The sequence below is a fragment of the Bos indicus x Bos taurus genome, chromosome 1, assembly GCF_003369695.1.
Source record: "Bos indicus x Bos taurus breed Angus x Brahman F1 hybrid chromosome 1, Bos_hybrid_MaternalHap_v2.0, whole genome shotgun sequence".
Classification (NCBI taxonomy): Eukaryota; Metazoa; Chordata; class Mammalia; order Artiodactyla; family Bovidae; genus Bos; species Bos indicus x Bos taurus.
Genome location: NC_040076.1, coordinates 547,348 through 566,032, shown reverse-complemented (window position 1 = coordinate 566,032; position 18,685 = coordinate 547,348). Strand labels below are relative to the sequence as shown.

Here is an 18,685-nt window from a genome sequence, read left to right as displayed (position 1 = left end):
ACAATTTTCATAAGTTGGTCATCAAACTACTGTGTCTTTAAGGCAATAGACTTTCATCTTTGTAAATAGATAGTTTCAGACCTTTGGTCTCTTTAAAACTTACAGACATTACAAAGAAAAAATAGAGAGGGATTTTTTTTTTAAAGTTTTCAGGAGGCTGACTGTTTCTAAGTTGTTGTTGTGTGGTGGCCAAGTTCTGTCTGACTCTTTGCGACCCCATACAACTGTGTGTAGCCTACCAGGCTCCTCTGTCCATGGGATTTCCCAGGCAAGAATACTGGATTGGGTTGCCATTTCCTCCTCCAGGGATCTTTGACCCAGGGATTGAACTCATGTCTCCTACATTGGCATGTGGATTCTTTACCACTGAGCCACTGGGGAAGCCCTTGTTTCTAAATAATTATGCAAACGAGCTAGAGACTTCTGAACACATTTAATCTGAATATTTCTGGAGAAAATCAGAATTTCTTTTTCATGATCGGTTCTGCCTAGCACATGGGGTGACCCTACTCTTCCACTCTTCACACTTCCTCTCTCCTAAGTAGTTTACAAATCTTCAGTTGCTATTTTCCTATCACGAACAAAGTGTGCACACATCAGCTGCTGATCTCAACTTGAAATGCATCAGTAAAGCCACTACTGTTCGGGTCACAACTGTGTTTCAGTCAGTTCAGTTCAGATCAGTCGTCCCCTTCAACTCCTGCCTTCACTCTTTCCCAGCATCAGGGTCTTTTCCAATGAGTCGGTTCTTTGCATCAGGTGGCCAAAGGATTGGAGTTTCAGCTTCAGCATCAGTCCTTCCAACGAATCTTCAGCACTGATTTCCTATAGGATGGACTGTATGGATATGTCTAAAGGGAAGGTGGTAAGCCAGAAAGTGCATCTCAGGACCACTAGGGAGCGCCAGGTCTATTGAACACGTTCCATGGCTTGAAGCCATAAAGCTCTTTTTTGAGAAGGCAGATTCTAGAAAAACCACTGGGAGGAAACAAGAATAAAAAGAGCAGAATATCACAGTGGACCTCCTCATCCTCTTGAGAGGATGATCTGGGACTATGCCTTCTTAGGTTTTGGCCAGATGGATCCTCGGATCGCTTTTACCAGGTTAAGAAATTAGAGCAAAGTATATAGCCTGCAGAGTCAAGTAGAAAGCTCTTTGAGGAGCTGGTCTGCTAGACCATGTGGCCCTAAGGGGTGGTGTGAAGGAATGAGCAAGCCTCCCGATATTTCAAAGGGGTCATTGTATTCTCAAGCCCACACAGAGGGGCTGTGGTCTTAGCTTGGCTGTTTGTCAACCTTGCAAATCCTTGGCCTTGAGGAGAGGCTCGTGCAGGAAGTTTCCAGAAATAGGCCACATACTGCCTGCTTCAGGGTCCTTCTGCGTGACTGGGGTGCAGTTGATCCACTGAATCGTCTTAGAAAAAGGTTCAGGATTCCCATATGGAATCATCATCAGTTGTGTTAGTTTCCTATTTCTGCTGTAACAAATGACCATACACTCGGTGGCTTTAACCAACTCAGATGTATTATTTGACAGTTCCATTGGTCAAAAGTTTGACACACATCTCCCTGGGCTAAAACTAAGGCACCACTAAGAAGGTGGTGCCTTCTAGACCTCCTTTCTGGAGGCTCAGGGGAGAATCCACATCTGTGCTTTTTCCAGTTTCTGCAGGTCTTCTGCCTTCCTCAACTCAGGGCCCCCTTCCTCCGTCTTCAAAGCCAGCAGGTTTATCTCTCTGACTACTGTTCCCTAGTCAAATCTTCGCTGACTGCAGCTGGAAAAGGTTCTCACTTTTAAGGATGGATGTGGTCAGAGTGGGCCCACTTACCTGACAGCTCAGGGAAACCTCCCCATCTCAAATTCATAACCTTGTTGCCATTCACCGGTTCTGAGTGTTACGATGTGGACATCTTTGAGGGGTCATTGTCCAGCTTACTGAAGCAGCAAATAGTCTTTAAATTTGTTCTTTCATATTCCACCATTGTCACCACAGGCCATGGCTGGGATGACTTGTGGTCAGGCATAGACCTACTTGGGTTTCCCTTGTGTCTCAGTGGTAAAGAATCCGCCTGCCAATGCAGGAGACACACGCTCAATCCTTGAACTGGGAAGATCACCTGGAGAAGGAAATGACAACCCACTCCAGTATTCTTGCCTGGGAAATCCTGTGGATGGAGGAGCCTAGCAGACTGCAGTCCATGGGGCTGCAAAAGAGCTGGACATGACTTTGTGACTAAACAACAAACAACAATAACAGCGACAACAGCAAAAGACCTACTTGGAAAGTGAATTGGTGGTTATTTTCCTGCCTTTTTCTGCGATTGCCCACTGGTCCTCCTTAACCAGTGCCTTCTTGGACTCTGACATGAGAAAGACAAGTCTAAAAAATCATTTTTCTACAGTAGGCAGTGTCAAGCTTTGTGTTCAACACTTTCTTTTGTGTTTTAGTTCAGTTCAGTCACTCAGTCGTGTCCAACTCTTTGCCCATGGACTGCAGCACGCCAGGCCTCCCTCTCCATCACTAACTCCCAGAGTTTACTCAAACTCATGTCCATTGAATCGGTGATGCATCCAACCATCTCATCCTCTGTTGTCTCCTCCTCCTGCCCTCAATCTTTCCCAGCATCAGGCTCTTTTCCAGTGAGTCAGTTCTGCGCATCAGGTGGTTACAGTATTGGAGTTTCAGCTTCAGCATCAGTCCTTCCAATGAACACTCAGGACTGATCTCCTTTAGGATGGACTGGTGGGTTTACAGAAAGCTATTTATGGCCAAGAATACACATTTGGTTTTACTTGCCTTAAAAATCCCAGACCCAAACTCTTTTGGCCACCTGACATGAAACGTGCTGCAGGGACTGTGATAAGCTGGGTTAGAGTCGATTCAACAAGGGTTTTTCAAGGAACACCTTGGCTCTGCCTGCCCTGCTGGAAGAAGGGCTTTGCAGCACAGCTTTGCAGGACTTGACTCCTCAGTTTTCGCAGGTCGATGCCAGCCCTGCATGGCTGTGCATGTCCAAGGAGGGAGACCTGTCGTTCATCGGGCAGAAAGACGGTTTGCGCTCCACGTGTGGGCTGGAGCACGCAGTGTGAACCCACTGTCACGGTGATTTCTTGCAGAAGTTTCCTGGAGAGGGTTGTTGCACACAGCCAGAGGTTTCTCCAGCACCCAGCCCACTTGGCCACCAAAGTTGTCCCCCCAGGACTGTCCAGTGTCCCAACACTATTTGCCCTCTGCACTTTCCACTTGCTTTTGCTGTGTGTTTTTAAGACTTTATGTATTTATTTAATCTTTGGCTGTGCTGGGTCTTTGTTACGCAGGCTTTTTCTCTGGTTGTGGTCCCTGGGTTTCTCATTGCGGTGACTTCTCTTGTGGAGCACGGGCTCTAGGGCGTGAGGGCTTCAGTACTTGTGGCCCCTGAGCTCAATTGTTGGGGTCCCCTCCTGGGTTCTAGAGCTCAGGCTCAGCTGTTGTGCATGGGCTTAGTTGCCCTGAGGCATGTGGGATCTTCCCGGACCAGGGATCGAATTCCTGCACCGGCAGGCAGGTACCAGGAGCCACCAGGGAAGCCCTCTGCTGTGTGTTTTATAATGGGTTCATGGGGTCGCAGAGTCGGACACGACTGAGCAACTGATCTGATCTGATCTGATCCTGCAAATTACCTTACTGAAAGGAAGTGGGTTAAGATAAACAAGCAGATAACCCAGCCAGAGCCCTAGAGGCATTAATCCTGAGGAGGGATCTTGCTGGAGCTGGAAAGAAAAAAAGCTGGAAAGAAAGTGAAAGTGTTAGTTGCTCAGTTGTGTCTCTTTATGACCCCATGGACTGTAGCCCACCAGTCTCCTCTGTCCATGGGATTCTCCAGGCAGGAATACTGGAGTCGGTTGTCATTTCCTTCTCCAGGGGGATCTTGCCCACCCAGGGAGCTAGAGCCTCTCCATTTGGACATGAGCCAGTGTCTAGAATGGGATGAAAAGGATGGACTCTAGATGACTCTTGGGTTCAAGGCCTGCAATGTGACCTTAGACAGGTTACGCTAACCTTTCTGTATCTCAATTTTCACACCAGCAAATGGAGATAGTAATAGTGTATGCATCTAATAGAGTTGCTGTCAGGATGTATTGAGTTAATATCAGTAGAGTGTTTAGAACTAGGACTTGCAAAGAGTAAAGGCTCTGTGTTAGTTGCTATCATCATCACCATTACCATCAACATCATCATTTCATAACACAGCTATTTTGTTTGTAATGACATTGTCAAAAGACAGATTGGGAATCTGCGAATCTCTTAGGGCCTTGGATGAACTATTTTGAGAAGATGCCTCTACTTATATGTCTTCTTTTTTACAATGAAAGATGGGAGCTGAGTTCCAAGCTGCCACTTACTAATTATACTGATCTTTTCAGCCCTAGAGGCTTCCCTGGTAACTCAGATGGTAAAGAATCTGCCTGCAATGCAGGAGACCCGGGTTTGATCCCTAGGTCGGAAAGATTCCCTGGAGAAGGGAATGCCAACCCACTCCAGTATCTTGCCTGGAGAATTCCCCAGACCAGGGGGTTACAAAGAGTTGGACATGACAGAGTGATGAACACTTCAGCCCCAAGTTCCCTAGGGGAGGTGGACATTCAGGTTTGCCAGGGTTTCTTCCAGCTGCTGACCTGAGGCGGGTGGGGTACCTAGACTTTCCTGTTAGGGACAGAAGTTTTTGCTGTTCTTTTTGACCCAAAGGGTCATATGGAGGGTCAAAGAGAAATCATGGCCTTTGCTGAGCTTAATTTAAGGATTTAAGAATGAGCAGGTGATGGTTTCTGGCTCCTCTGTGTGGTACCCTTTAGTCTGGAGTGTCTGTCACACCCAGAGATGGGCTATTCTGGGGTAGGTTTGTCACATGAATTGCACTACCTGTTTAAAGTGGTTTTCATTATTATATTTCTTAGATCTCAGTGATACTCCACCCACTTCCCTCTCTTTGTGCACCTGGTGGTTATGATTGTTAATCTTAAGAAACCACTATGCCAATATAAATATATCTGCTCTACAGTTTTTTGTTTTTTAAATCTCAACTCTTTACTGATGATTCTCAAATAAGGTAGGTCATCTTATAAGAAAAAAAAAGAAAAGAAATAAGCCCTCAATTAAGCAAGAATATTGAAAATAATTCAAGGTTTTCATCCTCTAATTTAAGAGGAAGGAACAGCACCTTTTGCTAGTGTCCAGTCTCTCAGAGGCCCCTCAGTTTTCTTCTTCTTCTTCTTTTTTTTAAGTACTTCACTAGGCCCAAGACCTGCTGGCACATTTTTTTTTTAATAATTTTTTATGATTTTTTGGCTCCATCGAGTGGCATGCACGGTCTTCCTCTCTCAACCAGGGGTCAAACCTGTGCCCCCTGAAGCTGAAGCACTGAGTCTTAACCAATGGACTGCCAGGGAAGTTCCCCTTGGTTCAGTCTACTGAACCAAGCGCCGTTAGAAGGAAATAGGAGATTGACGCATAGTAATATGTCATGCTGTGGAAAGGTGAGTCTTAGCATCCCCATGTTGGGAGTGTTCTGATTTCATTTCAATTTGCTATTTCCTCAATTACCTGGAACTTCAGAGGCTAAACCTGAGAGTCTGGAAGATCTTGACTGAAATGCTGAATGAACGACTCTTCCAGGGGCTGTGGTTTAATGCAGGCTTAACTCAGTATCCAGGGTGTCCATGATGGAGGGCAGTTTTTTCAATTATCCATTGATTTAATAACTTTTTAGTTTAATTTCTTAAATTTTAAAAAATTGAGATATAATTGACATACATGATATAGCTTCAGGTGTACAACATCATGATATGATATTTGTGTATGTTTTAAAGTGATCACCCCAATAAGTGTAGTTAACATAAATCACACAGAGTTACAACATTTTTTTTCTTTCTTGTGGTGAGAACTTTTAAGATCTACTCTCTTAACAACTTTCAAATATTCAATACAGTATCATTAACCATAATTGCCATGCTGCTCATTACATTCCCATGACTTATTTAATACATGAAGTTTGTACCGTTCGACCTCATTCACCCATTTCACCTCCCTCCCTCCTCATCTCTGGCAGCCACCAATCTATGAAGTTTTTCTTTTTTAGATCCCATGTAGAAATGAGATCTTATGGTGTTTGTCTTCTTGTGTCCTCAAAAACCCTCAAGGTCTCTCCTTTGTCTGTAATGGCAAGTATCTCCATTGTCACTAATGGCAAGATTTCAAACTTTTTTATAGATTAATAATATTCAATTTTGTGTGTGTATATATATATATATATATATATATATAGAGAGAGAGAGAGAGAGAGAGAGAGAGAGAGAGGGTAGTGGTGGTATAGTCGTTCAATTGTGTCCGACTCTTGTGACCCCATGGATTGTATGTAGCTGTCCAGGCTCCTTTGTCCATGGGATTTTCCAGGCAAGAATACTGGAGTGGGCTGCTATTTCCTTCTCTAGATATACATACCTAAAGATATATACACACATACCTGATGATATATGTAGCTGGAGAAGGGAATGTATCTGGAGTCCATGGGGTTGCAAAGAGTTGGACACAACTGAGCACGATATATACATATCATATTACTTTATCCATTCATCCGCCAATGGACACTTGGTTGTCTCCATATCTTGGTTAACATGGGGGTGCATATATCTTTCTAGTTAGTGTTTCTGCACTGATCACATTCAGAGATGGGCAGTTCTGGGGAACATTTGTTAACTGCACTGCACTACTGATTTTTAACTGCTTCTCTTTCCCAAAGGTGGTCTGACAGTGGGGAGGAAGAAGGCCCTTTCTTTAATAGCTGACCCTGAGCTACTGAGGAGTTTGCCAAGATTGTCTTAAATTCCCACTTCTTTCCCCACCCCTCATGGACTTCAACCTCTGTTCATCTGTTCTCTCTTCCAGGGACCTATAGTCCTGGATCCTCAGCTTTCAAGGATCAGCTACCTAATCTGATCAATGGGTTACGTTCATCTGTGCTGAAGTTTTTCTGGTTCGGGAGGAGCAAAGCCCCACTTCTAGGTTACTCAGTTCAGTTGTGTCCAGCTCTTTGTGATACCATGGACTGCAGCACACTAGGCTTCCCTGTCCATCACCAACTCCCAGAACTTGCTCAAACTCATGTCCACCAAGTCAGTGATACCACCCAACTATCTCATCCTCTGTCATCCCCTTCTCCTCCTTTCCTCCTTCTAGGTTACTCGGAAGTTGTTACTAATGCTTTTTTATGACCCTCTCAAAAAACAAAGCTGTCATCTGAGTGGACAGTGGGGTGACCAGCCATCCTAGCACGCCTGAGACTTAGTGAGGGGGCTGATGAGGGATTTCCAACTTTAAATCATCACAGTCCCAAACAAACCAGATCACCCAGGCCTTGTCCTTTTGGGTGGGAGGAGAAAGGAGCCCCAGGACAGACGGCCTGGGGAGAGAACTGGGGGCGATGAGGCTGGGCTTGCTGATAACCCTTTCCGGGGGTGAGACTGGTTCCCCTGTATTTCAATGAACTCCTCGTGATAAGGAGCTTCCTAGAACTTCTGAGTACAGTGATCACTGGCTCCTCAACGTGAGTTTTCCTGGAATGGTTCCATAGCCTGGCTGTGTGCAGTGGATGCTGTCAGTGGTGGGTGGGAAGAACCTGTCCCAGGCACTGCCGTTAATCATTGGTTCCATGGAGTCTGGCATGGTTTTCCCTGAAAGGAATGGAACCAATAGGAAATAATCAAGGAACAGTTTGGTGCAACACCGGGCAGAGCCGAGGATAGTATGGTCAGCGGACTTCAGAAAAGGCAAAAAGAAATACTGACCAGAGAGTCACAGAAAAGGGTCCAGAGCTTGGGAGAACTTACTGACCTGACTTGAGTGGGAGTGAGGTGGTGGCGGGGTGGACAGGAAGGTGACATGGGATATTGAAGGACAGCATTTAAGGGGAGTGATTGGCTCCACTGGCCGGCATCTATTAGACCATGGAGAGGAGGAGGGAGAAGGGGAGGAAGGCGAAGGAGGAAAGGAGGGGAGGCATAACAGATTATTGAGTGTTTCCTCATGTCTGGCACTGTCCTGTGTATTCTGTATAACATCTGTTTCATTCTCACCCTACATGGAGGGGCAGGCACAATTAACCTTCTGTTGTAAATGAGCAAAGAGCTGCCCTGGGAGGTCAGGTACCTTGCCCATGTCACACACAACTGAGAGCAACATAACTGGAATCTGCACTTGGGGAACATTCCGGCAGAATGAGCTCAGACAGTGGCATTTTATCTGGGTTCGTCTTGTCCAGGATACAGGAAAGATCAGAGGGGCTAGAAATCCCAGGAAGGAGAGACCCATCTGGAGACTGCTGCAGGAATCTGGGTGGGAAGCTAGGAGACCTGGGCAAAAAGAATTTTGAAGGAGAAAGCTGTGTTGGGGTCTGAGTGATGTTCAGGAAAAGGGTGGTGGTGAGGAGTCTGGTTTCCATCTTGAAGGCTTGGAGAGGAGTTGCGATCATTAACTGGATCCAGTTTACAAGAACATGAGTGATCTTTATTCACCTAATCATGTTTGGGTCTTTGGGCAGGTTGTTTATTAGTCCCCCTGAGCCTTGGTTTCTTCATCTGTGAAATGGGAGTAGAAATAGGACATCTTACAAGAGTTTGAGAGGATCTGTTGTTGTTCAGTTGCTAATTTGTGTCCAACTCTTTGTGACCCCATGGACTGCAGCACGCCAGGCTTCCCTGTCCTTCACCATCTCTTGGAGTTTGCTCAAACTCATGTCCATTGAGTTGGTGATGCCATCCAAGCATCTCATCTTCTGTCATTCTTTTCTCTTGCCCTCAATCTTTCCCAGCATCAAGGTCTTTTCTAATGAGTTGGCCCTTAGTATCAGGTGGCCAAAGTATTGAAGCTTCAGCTTCACCATCAGTCCTTCCAATGAATAGATTTCCTTTAGCATTGACTGATTTGATCTTACAGTCCAAGGGACTCTCAGGAGTCTTCTCCAGCACCACAGTTTGGAAGCATCAGTTTTTTGGTGCTCAGCCTTCTTTATGTTCTAACACGTACATCTGTACATGACTTCTGGAAAAACCATAGCTTTGACTAGACGTACCTTTGTCTGCAGAGTGACATCTCTGCTTTTTAATACGCTTATCTAGGTTTGTCATAGCTTTTCTTCCAAGGAGCAAGCATCTTCTAATTTCATGGCTGTAGTCACTATCCACAGTGATTTTAGAGCCCAAGAAAATAATATTTGTCACTGTTTCCATTGAGAGGAGAGGCCCATGTCTATAAATAGTTTGGAAAGACTTGAAGACAGAACAGGGCTTTAAGAAGTGTTACTTTTTAGAGATCACCTTCAAAATTGCTGATTTGGGGGGGCATTTGCTTCCGAAGGGCTTCCCTGGTGGCTCAGATGGTAGAGTGTCTGCCTGCAATGCTGGAGACCTGGGTTCGATCCCTGGGTTGTGAAGATCCCCTGGAGAAGAAAATGGCAACCCACTCTAGTATTCTTGCCTGGAAAATCCCATGGACAGAGGAACCTGGTGGGCTACAGTCCCTGGGGTTGCAAAGAGTCGGACACGTTTGAGTGACTTTACTTACTTACCTACTTACTTTTTGCTTCCAAAACATTCTAGTTTGACAAGGAAGAGATGGGCTTCCTTGTTTATCCTCTGCTTGGTTAAAATAGCCTTTCTCCACGTGGATCTGCAGTTCCAGCATGTTGAACACCAAGTCCTGATGGGGAAGGGATTGCCTTCTTCCCTCATTATATGAAACTCACCCTCCCTCAGATGAAAGTGTTAGTTGCTCAGTGGTGTCTCACTCTTTGCGACCCCATGGGCTGTAGCCCGCCAGGCTCCTCTGTCCATGAGATTCTCCAGGCAAGAATACTGGAGTGGGTTGCCATTTCCTTTTCCAGGGGATCTTCTGGACCCAGGGATCGAACCCAGGTCTTGTGCATGGCAGGCAGATTCCTTACCCTCTGAGCCACCAGGGAAGCCCAGATGATGGTGGACAAATGACGGAGGCCTGCGGCATCATTTCTTGAAAAGAAAGCAGTTTCCCTGGGCTCCTCAGCCCTCCTGTCGGTCAGGTGCCCCCAGCTTTCCAGATGCCCTTTCCTCTGGACTTTTCCCCAAGAGGCTGGGGTAACTCCCAGATACAAATGCCAGGCTGGAGCTCTGCCGTTTTGCCTCCTGGCTGAGGATCTGTTTGCTTTTGCAATTAAGAAAGCTACTTACGTTGTTAATTTTCACTTGGAATAGATACAGGAGGCGTTAGGTTTTGGGGCGCAAAAAAAAAATCAGTATTTCTTTAAGGCCTATACAATTTGGCATGAAAATCACACTAATTGAGCCTTGTTAAAAAGTATCCTAAATTCCCTAATTGTTCTGGGCCCTGCAGATTTAGAAGAGGAATGATGATGCTAATGACAATTTTAATAGCCGCCTTTATTGGGTGCCCAGGAGACTCCGGTGTGTATTACCTAGAGATCCTCCGAGGTGTAGGGATTCTCATCCCTGGCTTTTAAATGGAGAAAATGAGGCTTGGGGAGAACAAATGGTTTGCCCGAGGCCACTCGATTAGTAAGGAGTGGGACCCAAGTTCACACTGGCCCTCCCTGGCCCCCCACCCATCCTCCTGGACTGCGTTGCCTCCGAGAGATCTCATGTTGCTCAAAACAGAAACTTCAAGGTGTCTGGCAAACAGGAAGAATTGTATAGATGTTTTGTCAAACGTACAGATTATTCAAAACCAGGAAGTTTCAGATTGATTTAAATTTTGCATTTTAAGTCAAACCTCAAATCCAAGAGGCTTTGGGAAGACTTTGCTGCCCATGACCTGAGTGCCTCGTGTTCTGATCCCCTCCCACTTCCCTCCCCTGTCCTTTTCCTTCTTTCTCCCCCACCCCTCCCTCCCCTCCGTCTCCCCTCCCCCTCCCGCCTCGCTGCCATTTCTTCTGTTCCACTCCCATTGAATGCTGCTCTCCTTGGGTGATCTCTTAGTTGTGAGACACTGTGAGCTTTTTTTCTTTTTTAAATTTTTATTTCCAGTACATTAAATTTACTCATACAAACATTCTAAAAATGTACAACTTTTCCTTTTTTAACAAAGTATAATAAAACATAACCCCCCCAAAACAGAATATTTGACATCTGTAATTCAAAATCAAACAAGTGGAATATTTGTAATATATGTACATACAAATATTTACAAAACTGTATCTTTTTAAAATATAAAGTTACATGCAATTTTGTAGAATTGTCATAAAAGTATGGCTCAAAAATGGGAGAGATTTCCTCCATTCTTAAGAAGAAAATATGTCCCTTAGGAAGCTCTGAAGATTCGTGAGTACACGAGGTCTTCCATTTCAGCACCTTATCTTTGTGAGCTTTTAAAAAAATCAAGAGTTCATGGACATTGGCCTTGAGAAGAGAGAGGAAGGCGGGCCTGGGAGGCACTTTGTGAAGTGGACCAGGCTTCAGGTGCCTGGAGCCATGGGATTCAGGCCCTTAGTGTTTCACACATGGAGTGCTTACCGTGGGCCTGGAACTCCACCATGTCCTGTGGGACCCTTGGCTGAAGGAAGACGGGTCCCTGGCTCTAGACACTGGCTGTGTGGATGGTTAGGGAGATCCTGGAGCTCCCACCTGCTTCCCTGGGAGCAGGGAAAGACCTAGGAGGAGCATCTCCCACCTGTCGCTCCTAGGGGCAGGTGGACATGGTGGGTTCAGGCTGTGCTCTAGGGGTGCACATGCAGAACTGCACCCACATTTCTCTTTACCAGCACCCCGAGCTCACCCTCCCACCCTCCTGGGGTTGAGTTTATAGCTCCCACCTTCCAGGACGGGTGCTCAGCCACCCCTGGAGTCAGTCATAAGATGGTGTGTGTGCAGGAACCGTGGCCACGGGAGGGCTGCCTGTCTAGCTCTGAGGCAGGATCTCTGCCATTGGCCTTGCAAGGTGGGTTTGATCGCCAGGCCCCAAAGTACATGAGGGCATCAGGCTTCCTGCAGAGGACCTTGGAGGAGTTCATGGGAGTGTGCAGGCAGGTCTTGGAGTGGAGAGTCGGCTCCCATCCGGCTGGCTGCAGCTGTTCCTCTCTGGCTGTGCTGTCTCCAGCCTTCCACGGGGGCAGCTGCCAACAGAGGAGAGTCCTGACCAGCCCTTTGACCACATCATTCTTCTTGGGGGAGTGCTGTTCTTCGTGGCTGCCTGTGGCCTCCCACATCAAACTGTCTTCTGACCTTCACCTCCTCAGATCAGCAACTCTTTTATTCAGCCTGGTGGGTTATAGTCCATGGGGTCGCAAAGAGTTGAACATGACTGAGCAACTAAACAGCAGCAAGTCCTCCCCAGAATGTTGGGAACACCGTCCATCATTACTCACTGATTTTCTCTGGATCCCTGGGATGGAGTTGACTACATTAGCTGTTTGACCCCCGGATTCCTCCTGTGTTTCTACAGGACACTTTCCTGCACACGAGATGAAAATTCTATTCTTGCCTGGAGAACTCCATGGACAGAGGAACCAGGTGGGCTAACTCTCTCCACAGAGAGTTAGACATGATGAAGCAACTAACACTTTTCACTCTCATCTTCTTGGTTGAAAACCAGTTGTCAGAAAAGGGACAGAGTACTTCCAGTTTATTGCCTCTTCCTTTATCTTCCCTCCACCCTTGAACTATTTTTTTTTTAACAGTTAATTTATTTTGGCTGCACTCTTTGTTGTAGAACACAGTGCTAGGTGCACAGGCTTCAGTAGTTGCTGCACACGAGCTGAGTTGCTCTGAAGCAGGTGGGATCTTCCCGAACCAGGGGTCAAACCCATGTCCCCCTTCATGGCAGGTGGATTCTCATCCATTGTCCCACCAGGGAAGTCCCCTCCAATTGTTTTTTCATGACCTTTACGTGGAGTAAGGAAAAATGCTTCCTTTGCAGAATGTGTTTACCTTTTAGGCCCTCATGGAATTTTCTAGAAAGAGACCCTGAAGGTGGGATTCAGCTGGAGGGTCAGGTAGTGTGATCTGGAGCCACCAGAGGGTCATCATCCATTTGTCAGGTGGGGTGGGGGACAGTCCCTCACAGGCCGTGGGGAGTAGGAGTGACTTTAGTGGCAGGTGGGGGTGACTGGTGCTCCTTATGTGTCCCTCCAGCCCAGCCTTGGAAAGGTCGTTGGCTGGAAGCAAAAAGCACTGAAAGGAAATTTACCAAAATGCTCCTCCGCAAACTCTAAATGGAGTTAAGTGCGTAAAGAGGAGGTGAGAGTAGGTTCCGGTCTGAAGACCTGCTGACCTTTGTAGCGACATTTGAACCTTTACAGCTCGGGCTGGGAGGTGGGAGGTGGGCCCAGGCCAGGACTCAGTAGAATTACCAACATCCTCCAATGCTGCAAACGGGCTCTGGGGCAGACGAGATTTCTCAGAACATGTCAGAGGCACCAGTGCTTTTCTTTTGAGAGTGACCATCGTCGTAGGCACTCAGAAATGTTCCATTTCGAAAGGCGGGCCTACGAATCTGGGTTATCCAAGTGCTTGGGTCTTAACTGGAAACAAAAAGACACTCTGATCTCTCAAACTGCCTAATTTGATTTTATCAGAAATTTATACATACAAAAATTTCCCTGTAGACTGAGAACTCTGCTGAGAAACCTTAGCCCAGAGTGTAAAAATACCAGCATCGGAAAATAAAACTGCATATGATGTCTTAATTATGGCAGCCGTGTCAGTTATTCACCCCTAATGCCTGTGTGTTTATCCCATCGTCTCGTCTGATAATGACCATGACCAGGGCGATACTCCCTTGGTGTTGCCCAATAATGGGCAGTGGAGATGGTGTATCTTTGCCTTTATTTTTGCTGGCACATCCTGGCATTGAAGCACATTAAAGTAATAAAATCAGGCAGCAAGGCATCCTAATCACTCCCGCCATGTTCCCATAACCCCCTCATTTACAACAGACTGAGACAGAAAACTTTTTTGTTGTTTTTTAGAACAATTTAAGGTGAGGCAACACTGGATATGCAAAAATCTTTTATGGGCAGTCGTGGCAGCTGGCTGATTCTTCTAAAATGCCTGACAGCCTTCAGACCAGCGCCCGAGCTGGGTCGGAACAATTCTGTTTGATGATCACATGGGTGGGCAATGTACAAAGGCAGCTTTCATCACCACCTTCTGGGCTGTGGGCATTGTGCCTTGCAGACCATCATTCCACCTTCCAGGTCCTGTGTTAATTCCCAGTTCCAGCTCTGGGAAGGAACCTGTTAAGAAGGTGAAGTGTTTACCTGGCTGGATGACACAGGCCATTTTTAGGTTTTAAAAGACGAGTTGCTCCTCCCTCCCTTTTTGTTTCTCCTTAAGAAGGAGCTTCCAGGGTTCAGGAAAAGCTGAGAACAATTTCAAGGGAAAACACTGGCTTGAGTTTGAGACCATGAAAGAGACAGAGCAGCCAGGCAGAGAGACCCATTCAGGGTAGCTGTTCGCCAGATGCCGTAGAAAGCGGCTGGTCCCAGGCACAGAGCTCCTGGTCAAAGTGCATTTCCTCGGGGATCTTGCCCCGTTCAGCATAGAGTTATAAGAGGATTCCAGAGGGTAGAGACACAAGAGAGAAGGAGAAACAAAATGGCCTGACTATGCAGAACTTACCTTAGGCTTGACTGAGCTTAGTGTAACCACCATAAAAATAAGAGGTTTAGAAGCTGTGGAACAAGTCAGCACTGACCCAAATACGTGCCTTTGTGTCCCTGAACTTTCATCTCCTCCTTCGCCCCCTTTTCTGGTGTGACTCTGCCCAAACCTGCAGTGGTTAAGAAAGCACCATGATTAGGAGGGATCTCCAGCAACAAGCTGCTCAGAGTTTTATGTAGCTGAGCTCTGTGCTGATGCCTGCTCCAGGACACAGCCTATAGGAGACTGGGCAGCCTTCAAAATGGCCATGAGGCTATGGGGCCCCCCGGCAGGGTATGGCCTCAGGCAGCCACAGGGCCATCTGCAGGGGTCCTAACTGTCACACCCCTAATCTGTCACAGACACCAGGCTGTTCAGTCGTTCAGTCATGTCCGACTCTTTGCTACTCCAAGGATTGCAGCACACCAGGCTTCCCTGTCCTTCACTATCTCCCAGAGTTTGCTCAAACTCATGTCCAGTGAGTTGGTGATGCCATCCAACCATCTCATCCTCGGTCACCTCCTTTTCCTCCTGCCTTCAATCTTTCCCAGCATCAGGGTCTTTTCCAGTGAGTTGGCTCTTTGCATCGGGTGGCCAAAATATTGGAGCTTCAGCTTCAGCATCAGTCCTTCCAGTGACTATTCAGGGTTGATTTCCTTTAGGATGGACTGGCGTGATCTTGCGGTCCAAGGGACTCTCAAGCATCTTCTCTAGCACTACAGCTCGAAAGCATCAATTCTTCGGTGCTCAGCCTTCTTTATGGTCCAACTTCCATACATGACTACTGGAAACACCAGGTGGACCTGCCCATAAATGCTAGAAGCGGGAAGGGAGAGCTGGAGGAGTTGGAGCCTGTGAATCCAGTGCTTCACAGCTTAGGGAACTCTGAGGCCACTTACCTGAGTCTATTGGTGCCTCTTCATGTATATTAAGTTCACCCATTATCTTTACACTTACGCAGCTGGATTTATCAGCTAGAAGTTCTTGTAAGAACCTTCTCATCAACAGATCATCCACTGGGGTGTCGTTCAAACCATTCTGTCTTATGCCTTAACCGTAGCACTGGACCAGCCTTATCTCTTGTCCAAGGTGGGGTTGAGGCCCTGGACTGCCAGCATTATGTTACCTTGGCAAACTTTGTTAAAAATTCAGATCTCTGGACCCCATACAATACCTATTGAATCAGACTCTCTATTTTTAAAATTAATACTTTTGCTTCTTCTTTTTTTTTTATTGGAGTAAAACCTGCAGTAAAGGAAACAAACCTTAATTAAGACTTTGTCAAGGTGAGTATACCCACCATGTTGCCACCACCCCACTCAGGCTATAGAATATTTCCACCACCCTAAGGGCTCCTTCCACCCTTTCCAGACAATACCCAGCTTCCAAAGGCAGCTCTTCTTCTGACTCCTGTCACACAGTTTTCCTGTATTTGAACTTCACCTACATTGGACTCTCCTAAAGGACTCTTGAGTCTGGTTTCTTTGCCTCCACATTATGTGTGTGAGATTTATCCACATTGCAGTTTGTAGTAATAGCTGCTTTTCCCCACTGTGGTATGAGTGTATGGTGTGGTGTATGTGGTGTAGTGTGGGGTAGTATATGAGTTTGCATGCTAAGTTGCTTCAGTCATGTCTGACCCTTTGTGACGCTATGGACTGTAGCCCGCAAGGCTCCTCTGTCCACGGGATTCTCCAGGCAAGAAGACTGGAGTGGGTTGCCATGCCCTCCTCCAGGGGGTCTTCCCAACCTAGGGATTGAAGCCACATCTCTTACATCTCCTGCATTGGCAGGCAGGTTCTTTACCACTAGTGCCATCTGGGAAGCCCGTATATGAGTATACTACTGAAAAGTTGTTGCTGAATCACGGAAAGACGCCAGGATCCTTGGCCTCTGGAGGAGGATTCAATCCAGGGTCAGAGATGAGGCTTCATCACTCAGAGCTTTTGTGTCAGTCATTCGGTCACTCAGTCGTGTCCGACTCTTTGCGACCCCATGAATCGCAGCACACCAGGCCTCCCTGTCCATCACCAACTCCCGGAGTTCACCCAGACTCCTGTCCATCGAGTTGGTGATGCTAGCCAGCCATCTCATTCTCTGTTGTCCCCTTTTCCTCCTGCCCCCAATCCCTCCCAGCATCAGAATCTTTTCCAGTGATCAACTCTTCACATGAGGTGGCCAAAGTACTGGAGTTTCAGCTTTAGCATCATTCCTTCCAAAGAAATCCCAGGGCTGATCTCCTTTAGAATGGACTGGTTGGATCTCCTTGCAGTCCAAGGGACTCTCAACAGTCTTCTTCAACACCACAGTTCAAAAGCATCAATTCTTCAGCTCTAAGCTTTCTTCACAGCCCAACTCTCACATCCATACATGACCACTGGAAAAACCATAGCCTTGACTAGACGGATGTTTGTCAGCAAAGTAATGTCTCTGCTTTTGAATATGCTATCTAGGTTGGTCATAACTTTTCTTCCAAGGAGTAAGCGTCTTTCAATTTCATGGCTGCAGTCACCATCTGCAGTGATTTTGGAGTCTCCCCCCAAAAAGTCTGACACTGTTTCCACTGTTTCCCCATCTATTTGCCATGAAGTGATGGGACCAGATGCCATGATCTTCATTTTCTGAATGTTGAGCTTTAAGCCAACTTTTTCACTGTCCTCTTTCACTTTCATCAAGAGGCTTTTTAGTTCCTCTTCACTTTCTGACTTCCCTTGTGGCTCAGCTGGTAAAGCGTCTGCCTACAATGAGGGAGACCCAGGTTCAATCCCTGGGTTGGGAAGATCCTCTGGAGAAGGAAATGGCAACCCACTCCAGTACTCTTGCCTGGAAAATCCTATGGACAAAGGAGCGTGGTAGGCTACAGTCCATGGGATCACAAAGAGTCAGACACGACTAAGTGACTTCACTTCACTTCACTTTCTGCCATAAGGGTGGTGTCATCTGCATATCTGAGGTTATTGCTATTTCTCCCGGCAATCTTGATTCCAGCCTGTGCTTCTTCCAGCCCAGGGTTTCTCATGATGTACTCTGCATATAAGTTAAACAAGCAGGGTGGCAATATACAACCTTGACGTACTCCTTTTCCTATTTGGAACCAGTCTGTTGTTCCATGTCCAGTTCTAACTGTTGCTTCCTGACCTGCATACAGGTTTCTCAAGAGGCAGGTCAGGTGGTCTGGTATTCCCATCTCTTTCAGAATTTTCCACAGTTTATTGTGATACACACAGTCAATATATCCATACATGACCACTGGCAAAACCAGTGATCATGTATGGATGACCATATGGATGAAAAAAACTAGAGACGGAAATGGCAACCCACTCCAGTGTTCTTTCCTGGAGAATCCCAGGGATGGGGAAGCCTGGTGGGCTGCCGTCTATGGGATCACACAGAGTCAGACACGACTGAAGCAACTTAGCACACAGTCTAAGGCTTTGGCATAGTCAATAAAGCAGAAATAGATGTTTTTCTGGCACTTTCTTGCTTTCTCGATAATCCAGCGGACCTTGGCAACTTGATCTCTGGTTCCTCTGCCTTTTCTAAAACCAGCTTGAACATCTGGAAGTTCACGGTTCACATATTGCTGAAGCCTGGCTTGGAGAATTTTGAGCATTACTTTACTAGCGTGTGAGATGAGTGCAATTGTGTGGTAGTTTGAGCATTCTTTGGCATTGCCTATCTTTGGGATTGGAATGAAAACTGCCCTTTTCCAGTCCTGTGGCCACTGCTGAGTTTCCCAAATTTGCTGGCATATTGAGTGCAGCACTTTCACAGCATCATCTTTCAGGATTTGAAATAGCTCAACTGGAATTCCATCACCTCCACTAGCTTTGTTCGTAGTGATGCTTTCTAAGGCCCACTTGACTTCACATTCCAGGATGTCTGGCTCTAGGTCAGTGATCACACCATCATGATTATCTGGGTCGTGAAGATCTTTTTTGTACAGTTCTTCTGTGTATTCTTGCCACCTCTTCTAAATATCTACTGCTTCTGTTAGGTCCATACCATTTCTGTCCTTTATCG

The 18,685-nt window shown here is 46.4% G+C and overlaps 1 protein-coding gene and 1 long non-coding RNA gene across 2 annotated transcripts in view; one reads left to right on the top strand and one right to left on the bottom strand.

The window, feature by feature from the left end:
- Nucleotides 1–18,685, top strand: part of CLIC6 (chloride intracellular channel 6) — a 57,202-nt gene that overhangs the window by 18,498 nt on the left and 20,019 nt on the right. The window lies entirely within an intron of this gene.
- On the bottom strand, nucleotides 12,202–16,671 carry LOC113889899. The gene is made up of 2 exons (XR_003510429.1): nucleotides 14,642–16,671; nucleotides 12,202–13,542 (listed from the first exon to the last, which is right to left on the bottom strand). It is a non-coding gene; the product is annotated as an uncharacterized LOC113889899 (long non-coding RNA).